The following is an 8919-nucleotide window of genomic DNA, read 5'->3' as shown; positions in this document are numbered from 1 at the left end:
AGTTCTGTTTCAGAGTGAGTGAGTCTAGGGCTAGGCTATACATCCCATGGTTTAGGGGTTCATAGTTCTATTTTTGGGTACTACCGTCCTATTACCCCATGTTTTTGCTGGAATGTTGTTGAAATATATTTGTCTCAGTTGCTTCCTTCTATTTTCTCTGACTGTTAAAACCAGTCTACTATTAAGTCCCAATGTGGCATAAACTATACACTCTTATAAAAAAAGGTTCCAAAACGGTTCTAGAGCTGTCCCCATAGGAGAACCCTTTTTGGTTCCAGGTAGGTTCCATCCTTTGAAGAACCTTTTTCAGTTCCCGGTAGAACCTTTTTGAGTTCCATGTTGAAGAGGGTTCTACATGGAACTCAAAAGGGTTCTACCTGGAACCAAAAAGAGTTCTTCAAAGGATCATCCTACGGGGACAGCCGAAGAAACCAAGGCGCTGTCTAGAACCTAAAAGGGTTCTAAGAGTGTACAAGCTATTATAAATATATGTTTCAGTTAGTGCACTAACATGCAAACTCAGCAGATCGTTACTGTGGCCTGTTAGCCTGTGGGGCTAGAGTGGTTGAGAGTGTTTTATGCCTCCTTCCTAGTGATACTGACTGTGTGGCCGTACATCATTAAGACTGGCTGCTTTCTTTACAGTTCAGCTCTGACTGCAAACAGGTCTGGCCTCTGACTCCAGGCTATGTGGCACTTTCCCAAAGCTCTCTCTCTCTTTCCCAAAAGCTCTTCTCTCTCTCTCTCTCTCTCTCTCTCTCTCTCTTCTATCTCTCCCCCACCCTCTCATTAACCATGAGCACACATGGAAGTAATGAAGGTCTGAAATCAACAGGAGGCCTCCCAAGCCAAATACCTTGTTTTTGTAACCTTACTCCCCCCCACCCAGTCCCCCTTGTTTCCCAGCCCTTCACTCTCTACACCTCTAGAATGTGTGGAGGCCTCATAGATAGTCATGAACTCATGGTGGAGAGATGGAAACATTAATCAAGAACATGTAGTTGGTTGGTGGGATAACTATTGTAAAAATGGTCAATCAGTCAACAGAAGCACCAGTCTTGTATGAACTGTGACCTGAGTGATTTTCCACTGACTGACTGTGACTGACTGACTGACCCTGGCCATTGTTGGCATATCATGGTGGATCTGTCCCGAACAAAGCTCTTTAAGCAGCTGGGATTGTGCTCTTGTCATGGAGCCCAGTGGGGTATTTATGATGCAGGGCAGTACAGATCCTGGAGGTATGCCTGGCCTTTTTAGGGTGAGCATCACCCTCCAACTGAACTACTAAACCATTAAGACCAACCAGGAACCTGTGTGATTGAAGGTGGATTTGCAGAATGACAGAACTAAGACTGTTTTAACCATTCCTCCCATCCCTCTGTCCCTGCGTTCCCAGGTACAGCAGTATTTCTCCTGTCTTCCAGAGGACAAGGTCCCCTACGTCAACAGTCCTGGAGAGAAACACAGGATCAGACAGCTGCTCTACCAGCTGCCGCCTCATGACAATGAGGTAAGAACTGAACCCAGGACAGAGAGTTAATCTACTGGGTCTGCTCTACCAGCTGTCCCCTCATGACAATGAGGTAAGAACTGAACCCAGGACAGAGAGTTAATCTACTGGGTCTGCTCTACCAGCTGCCGCCTCATGACAATGAGGTAAGAACTGAACCCAGGACAGAGAGTTAATCTACTGGGTCTGTATTTAAATAGTCATGGTTAACCCAGAACTAAAGTCTCAGGTAATGGGTCAGCTGCTCGATTAGGTTCTGGGTCCATACGTGTTAAGAGAAGGAATTAAGAGATGCTAGAACGAGGAACGGAACCGGAACGAGGAGCTTGACCCTCTCTCTGTGCAAGTTACGGGCTGAATGTCCCCTCCCCTTCCAAATTTGAAAGATGCTAACACCTGGAAAATGGTGATTTGTGTGAATCACCTGCGAAACACCTACTGCTGCTGGTTATCCCACAGATCACATTCCAATTCCAACAGATGCTACGGTACCACTTCAATTTACATACATCTGTCCATGAGAGATTAGTATTCACAAACCTGATCCTAGACACTCTTTGTGAATACAGGCCCTGGTCCCAGATCTGAATGTGCTTCACCCAGACAGTGATAGTCAGCGGAGATGACTTTAACCACACAGATCTGGGATCAGGCCAGGTTAATGCTGACTAAAGAATGTCACCTCGTCACAGTGGAGGTATTCTAGTAAAGACAAACCACTCACATCGCCCACTACAATCGCCATAGTAACATATGGTGCATTACTGCATTTAAACACAACCGGATCCTTGTTCTGTCTTTCTAGATTGTAAACCAGCACTCCTTGGACCACATTGTAACCCACCCCTTTAGTCAGCACAGTTTACACTGGGAGATCTGCCCAGGGGCTATGTGGGGCTATCACAGAGGGCTCTGCTCCAGTCCTGTAGGTGGGCAGGAGTTTGTTCCATGGAACAATAAAGCGTCTGACTGAGTGACTTTATGATGTTTGCTGCCAGGCTCAGAGCAGAGCGGCATTCTGCATCAGGGGAGAAGGGGAGATTCCAGGCATAGCTGTGGTTTACAAGGCCTCCTTAAAGTAGGGCACACACACAGCCACACGGGCGCGGGAGCACACACACACACACACACACACACACACACACACACACACACACACACACACACACACACACCCCGGAGAACGTTTAGAGAGCGACGCTCCGAGGGATCTCGTTGTGTAACAGCGTTGTTTGCTGTTGTTAGGGAACCACAAGGCCCATTGTTGGTTGTTAGTCTTCCGCTCGTTTTTATTTATCTGTGTGGTAATTGTCTGCTCTAAACATCAGGCTTGATGTGTGTACATTCATGCCATCCTTGGGGTGAGCCTCGAGGGGAACAACATGTGTTCTTCCATAACATAACCATAAAATACATCTGTGGTGGAAGCAGTGAGGGTTTTCAATGTGAAGGTTTTATCTGTTGGGTAAAAACTGAGTTGGTGTTTTCTCTCTCTCTCTCTCTCTCTCTCTCTCTCTCTCTCTCTCTCTCTCTCCTCCCTCCCTCCCTCCCTCCCCCTGCCAGGTGCGGTATTGCCACTCTCTCAGTGAGGAGGAGAAGAGGGAGCTCCACATGTTCAGTGTCCAGAGAAAGAGAGAGGCTCTGGGGAGAGGAACCCCCAGGATGCTCCCTCGAGCCCTGCAACACACCCTCTGTGAACATGTACGTTCACATACACACACACACACACACACACACACACACACACACGTTCGCACACATGCGCACCCACCCACATTGCGAGAACAAACTGTATTGCTATCTTATAAAACATTTCGATACAAGTCTGGGGGGCGAGTAAGAAAATCTCTCCCAAATGACGTTAAAGCCAGTAAATATGTCTCTCCCTTCCTCATTACATGTCAATCCCATAAAGAGCTGCTTCTCCCTCCTGAAGCTCTTCCTGCTAGGCAGAGCAGCAATCCCATAAAGAGCTGCTTCTCCCTCCTGAAGCTCTTCCTGCTAGGCAGAGCAGCAATCCTATAGAGAGCTGCTTCTCCCTCCTGAAGCTCTTCCTGCTAGGCAGAGCAGCAATCCTATAAAGAGCTGCTTCTCCCTCCTGAAGCTCTTCCTGCTAGGCAGAGCAGCAATCCTATAAAGAGCTGCTTCTCCCTCCTGAAGCTCTTCCTGCTAGGCAGAGCAGGAAACGACAACAAGCTAACGACACTGGGCAATACGCTAGTTGTTTATTTAAAGACTTACCGACCCCCTTTGGCCTCACTCTGTTCTATTCTAAAGGTGCGTCCCAAATGACATCCTATTCACTACATAGTGTACTACTTTTGACCAGGGCCCAGAGGGAAGTAGTGCACAATGTAGGGAATAGGGTGCCATTTGGGACGTAACCCTAAAGCGCCAGTGATAATGTGAGGATTTAATCAAGGGCAGAGTCTGTCTCATTAACAACTAACCCACTCAGAGGGAGCAGAGAGGAGGAAGTGTGGACATTAGGAGCTCATGCTCAACCCGAGCGTGGAAGTTATTCCAGCAAAATCAATGGGCCCAATTTCCTGCAGTCAAAAATAAATGTTAACAGGGTGTTGCGTTCATTTCAACTGTACCACTGGTCAGTAGGCACCCATTAACCCAGTGCTCTACAGACTACAATAAACGCTCTCTTTCTCTCTCTTTCTCTCTCTCTCTCTCTCTCTCTCTCTCTCAATTCAATTCAAAGGGCTTTTTTGGCATGGGAAACACATGTTTATATTGCCAAAGCTTGTGAATAGAATTGATTACAGTTTGGCTTGTTGAAAGCCTTTAAATCCTGTTTAAAAAGACTTAGTGCTGTACAATAGATTTTGTTCCAGCTTGTGAAATGTAATTGTCATAGTTTGGCATGTTAAAGGGCCTTAAAAATGGATTTAAAAGGCACATACCACAAGTCCTTTCTGATCACTGTGGACTAGTGACCACATCCTATTAGACTAGCGACCACATCCTATTAGACTAGTGACCACATCCTATTAGACTAGCGACCACATCCTATTAGACTAGTGACCACATCCTATTAGACTAGTGACCACATCCTATTAGACTAGTGACCACATCCTATTAGACTAGTGACCACATCCTATGAGTAGTGACCACATCCTATTAGACTAGTGACCACATCCTATTAGACTAGTGACCACATCCTATTAGACTAGTGACCACATCCTATTAGACTAGTGACCACATCCTATTAGACTAGTGACCACATCCTATTAGACTAGTGACCACATCATATTAGACTAGTGACCACATCCTATTAGACTAGTGACCACATCCTATTAGACTAGTGACCACATCCTATTAGACTAGTGACCACATCCTATTAGACTCGTGACCACATCCTATTAGACTAGTGACCACATCCTATTAGACTAGTGATCACATCCTATTAGACTAGTGACCACATCCTATTAGACTAGTGACCACATCCTATGAGTAGTGACCACATCCTATTAGACTAGTGACCACATCCTATTAGACTAGTGACCACATCCTATTAGACTAGTGACCACATCCTATGAGTAGTGACCACATCCTATTAGACTAGTGACCACATCCTATTAGACTAGTGATCACATCCTATTAGACTAGTGACCACATCCTATTAGACTAGTGACTACATCCTATGAGTAGTGACCACATCATATTAGACTAGTGACCACATCCTATGAGACTAGTGACCACATCCTATTAGACTAGTGACCACATCCTATTAGACTAGTGACCACATCCTATTAGACTAGTGACCACATCCTATTAGACTAGTGACCACATCCTATTAGACTAGGGACCAGATCCTATTAGACTAGTGACCACATCCTATTAGACTAGTGACCACATCCTATTAGACTAGTGACCACATCCTATTAGACTAGTGACCACATCCTATTAGACTAGTGACCACATCCTATTAGACTAGTGACCACATCCTATTAGACTAGTGACCACATCCTATGAGTAGTGACCACATCCTATGAGTAGTGACCACATCCTATTAGACTAGTGACCACATCCTATTAGACTAGTGACCACATCCTATTAGACTAGTGACCACATCCTATTAGACTAGTGACCACATCCTATTAGACTAGTGACCACATCCTATTAGACTAGTGACCACATCCTATTAGACTAGTGACCACATCCTATTAGACTAGTGACCACATCCTATTAGACTAGTGACAACATCCTATTAGACTAGTGACCACATCCTATTAGACTAGTGACCACATCCTATTAGACTAGTGACCACATCATATTAGACTAGTGACCACATCCTATTAGACTAGTGACCACATCATATTAGACTAGTGACCACATCCTATTAGACTAGTGACCACATCATATTAGACTAGTGACCACATCCTATTAGACTAGTGACCACATCCTATTAGACTAGTGACCACATCCTATTAGACTAGTGACCACATCCTATTAGACTAGTGACCACATCATATTAGACTAGTGATCACATCCTATTAGACTAGTGACCACATCCTATTAGACTAGTGACCACATCATATTAGACTAGTGATCACATCCTATTAGACTAGTGACCACATCCTATTAGACTAGTGACCACATCATATTAGACTAGTGACCACATCCTATTAGACTAGTGACCACATCCTATGAGTAGTGACCACATCCTATTAGACTAGTGACCACATCCTATTAGACTAGTGACCACATCCTATTAGACTAGTGACCAGATCCTATTAGACTAGTGACCACATCCTATTAGACTAGTGACCACATCCTATTAGACTAGTGACCACATCCTATTAGACTAATGACCACATCCTATTAGACTAGTGACCACATCCTATTAGACTAGTGACCACATCCTATGAGTAGTGACCACATCCTATTAGACTAGTGACCACATCATATGAGACTAGTGACTGGCATGTTGTAAAGGCATGGCTGGTTTGAGTGACTGAATACTGGCATGTTGTTATACCACCCATACAGACAGAGAGACAGAGAGAGAGACATAGACAGAGAGATAGAAATATAGAGAGAGAGAGACATAGACAGAGAGAGACATAGACATAGACAGAGAGAGAGACATAGACAGAGATAGAAATAGAGAGAGAGAGACAGACATAGACAGAGAGAGACATAGACAGAGATAGAAATAGAGAGAGAGACATAGACATAGAGAGAGAGAGAGAGAGAGAGAGCGAGAGAGACTCACAAAGTGGCGTGGCTTTGCCTATAGCTGTAGTTTTGATTGCCGTACCTTCAGGGGACACACGACACCCCGGTTTCCAAGGCCGATGGTGGCTTGGTAATAATGGACAACAGCTGTGAGTGGTGTCCTGTGGCCCTAGTGCTCAGACCTGGGTTCAAATAGTATTTGAAATAATTTCAAATACTTTAGCCTGGCTTGATTGAGCTAGCCTAGCGCAATGGGACCACTGCCCATCTGTCACTCTAGGCTGGTTAAAGCAAGCAATTAAAGTATTTGAAAGACTTGTAATAGTATTTGAACCCAGGTCTGGCAGTGGTTATTTAAAGACTGATGACTGTATGTTCAGACATGCTCTGGTGAGCTGGAGGGATGAGGCTATAGTATAGTGTTTGGTTTTACTTAAACATGTACAGAACAAAACAACACAGACACAAGGACACAAACACCATAACAATTTGCTCATTCCTTGGTGTTTTATGTGGACTGAAACATCGCTTGACATGACTCAGGGATCCGTTCAGTTTTGCTGGTAACTTAATTAAGCAATACATTAAGCAACGCGCTTGTTGATATCTTTTGCACGTCACATGGTCCCAGATCAGTTTGTGCTGTCTTGCCAACTCTTAGGATCGTTGTCACATGACTGGCACAGACAGATCTGGGAACAGGCTATGTATACCCTGCTTCTTCAACGATACCCCATCCTTCTCCATATGAACATGATGTGATGTTGTTTCATCCCCAGTGTGGTGAGGGCATCAGTGGAGGAGAGATGGCAATCTTTGCATCGCGGGCGGGTCCGGGGCCGTGCTGGCATCCAGCATGCTTTGCGTGCGCCACGTGTCAGGAGCTGCTGGTAGACCTTATCTACTTCCACCAGGACGGAAAGATCCACTGTGGACGACACCACGCTGAGCTGCTGAAACCACGATGCTCAGCCTGCGATGAGGTGAGATCACTGTGTGTGTGTGATCAATAACCTGTGATGAGGTGAGATCACTGTGTGTGTGTGTGATCAATAACCTGTGATGAGGTGAGATCACTGTGTGTGTGTGATCAATAACCTGTGATGAGGTGAGATCACTGTGTGTGTGTGATCAATAACCTGTGATGAGGTGAGATCACTGTGTGTGTGTGATCAATAACCTGTGATGAGGTGAGATCACTGTGTGTGTGATCAATAACCTGTGATGAGGTGAGATCACTGTGTGTGTGTGATCAATAACCTGTGATGAGGTGAGATCACTGTGTGTGTGTGTGATCAATAACCTGTGATGAGGTGAGATCACTGTGTGTGTGTGAGATCAATAACCTGTGATGAGGTGAGATCACTGTGTGTGTGTGATCAATAACCTGTGATGAGATCACTGTGTGTGTGTGATCAATAACCTGTGATGAGATCACTGTGTGTGTGTGATCAATAACCTGTGATGAGATCACTGTGTGTGTATGATCAATAACCTGTGATGAGGTGAGATCACTGTGTGTGTGATCAATAACCTGTGATGAGGTGAGATCACTGTGTGTGTGTGATCAATAACCTGTGATGAGGTGAGATCACTGTGTGTGTGTGATCAATAACCTGTGATGAGGTGAGATCACTGTGTGTGTGTGATCAATAACCTGTGATGAGGTGAGATCACTGTGTGTGTGATCAATAACCTGTGATGAGGTGAGATCACTGTGTGTGTGTGATCAATAACCTGTGATGAGGTGAGATCACTGTGTGTGTGTGTGTGATCAATAACCTGTGATGAGGTGAGATCACTGTGTGTGTGTGTGTGTGTGATCAATAACCTGTGATGAGGTGAGATCACTGTGTGTGTGTGTGTGATCAATAACCTGTGATGAGGTGAGATCACTGTGTGTGTGTGTGTGTGTGTGTGTGTGAGATCAATAACCTGTGATGAGGTGAGATCACTGTGTGTGTGTGTGTGTGATCAATAACCTGTGATGAGGTTAACTCATTGCAGACATGAAACATTGAAGTGTTGGCTTGAAACAATGGCAGACTTTTTTTCAACATACAGTACAGTAGTTAGGCTTTAGTCAGTCTGCTCATTAAACACTGGAGATAGACAGTAGCCTACTGAAGCGATGTGACCAATAAGCTTACTGCACAATTAGGAACTGAAGTTGAGTTCATCTTGTGTTTGTCTGTTTCCTAATTATTCTATAA

At 44.7% G+C, this 8919-nt stretch overlaps 1 long non-coding RNA gene across 1 annotated transcript; it reads left to right on the top strand.

Annotated features, from left to right (window-relative positions):
• Positions 1-1097: 1097 nt before the first annotated feature.
• LOC123724034 (uncharacterized) lies at positions 1098-7755 on the top strand. The gene is made up of 3 exons (XR_006764449.1): positions 1098-1513; positions 3077-3214; positions 7486-7755. It is a non-coding gene; the product is annotated as an uncharacterized lncRNA (long non-coding RNA).
• Positions 7756-8919: the final 1164 nt, after the last annotated feature.

This window comes from Salmo salar, unplaced genomic scaffold (genome assembly GCF_905237065.1).
Source record: "Salmo salar unplaced genomic scaffold, Ssal_v3.1, whole genome shotgun sequence".
Lineage (NCBI taxonomy): Eukaryota > Metazoa > Chordata > Actinopteri > Salmoniformes > Salmonidae > Salmo > Salmo salar.
This window is presented reverse-complemented; position numbering and strand designations above follow the sequence as displayed.